This window comes from Monodon monoceros, unplaced genomic scaffold (assembly GCF_005190385.1).
Source record: "Monodon monoceros isolate NGI ecotype Baffin Bay Population unplaced genomic scaffold, NGI_Narwhal_1 Super_Scaffold_22, whole genome shotgun sequence".
In the NCBI taxonomy this organism is placed as follows: domain Eukaryota; kingdom Metazoa; phylum Chordata; class Mammalia; order Artiodactyla; family Monodontidae; genus Monodon; species Monodon monoceros.
In genome coordinates this window covers 113,812,341-113,813,578 of record NW_021703779.1, presented here as the reverse complement: position 1 = coordinate 113,813,578, position 1,238 = coordinate 113,812,341, and positions in this window count along the sequence as shown.

The window sequence follows — 1,238 nt, the reverse complement described above, 5'->3', positions numbered from 1 at the left end:
GTACCTTTTGATGGCCGGAGCCGCCTGGCCCGTTTTAGAGCAGGTCAGTGCTGGCCCGAGCAGGGCCTGGCGATCTTGTGCCCTCCCCTTGCTACTTTCTACCCTTCTAGCAGAGCCTAAACGAGGCATTTCCTGCTAGCTATCTATTAAGAATGCAGAAAATGTACTCCAACAAGTCAATCGGGTTGGGCACCTGCAGGAATGAGGAAAATAGGTAGTTCTTTTTTTTTATTTCTTTCTTTTTGCATTAAAAAAAAAGCACTTAGCGATATTGTCTCTTAAAGTGGGCGGCCAATTGTTTGCCCGGAAACCACACACAGAGTAGTAATGTCTGAAGCCTCAGTGGTGGGGCTGGGATCCAAGTGATGTGACTTTCACTCTCTGGAACAGAGAGGAAGTTTGGCTCGTCTCTAGTTTCTTCCTCTCTCCCCTTGGGAAGAGAAGGGGAGCCCAGCCCCCTAGGATTCTGGACTTTCTCAGGCTTCCAGGGGCCCAGAGGGATTGAGGACTTCTCCAAACCGGCAAGAGATGGAGCAGTTCAGGACTCCAGCTGCAGGTTTGGAGCAAAGGAGTCCCAGCCCTCGTCCTGAAAAATCTTCAATAGTACCTCAGTAAGTGGCACCATCATTCAGACCCCAAAGCCTGGAGCCGTCCTTTGCTTCTCCCATTCTCTGTTTCAATCATATTAATTTAACAGATATGTATTAAACACCTACTCTATACCAGGCATTATTCTGGGAGTTCTGTTCCATAGTGAACAAAACAGACCGAATCCCTGCCTTCCTGGAATAAATATACACACGTTCTATGTTTGTACGTTATGTGGACTTGTCAGATGGCAGTAAGTACAAGGAGAAATTAATCAGGAAAACGAAGCAGAGACAGAGAATAGGAAGTGTCTCATTTATCCAAGGCGGTCAGGAAAGAATTTTCTGATAAGGTGACGTTTGATCAGAACCCCGGGGGGGGGGGAACCATGTTGTTACCTGCTTTCCTGATATCTGAGGGAACATCTAATACAAAAGGCAGGTTCACACCTGGCTTGTTCACAGAAGAACGAGGTGGCCAGTGCGTCTGGAGAGGCGGAGGGAGGAGAGATGGGGCCACAGCACAGACAGCCTCTCCCGCCATGCTTAGGCTGTGGGCTTTTCCTCTAAGTGAGAAGGAAACCTGTTGATGGTTTCCATCCTTTCTCGCCACCTCCACCTTGCTCACCCTCGTCCAAACCCCCATCACTT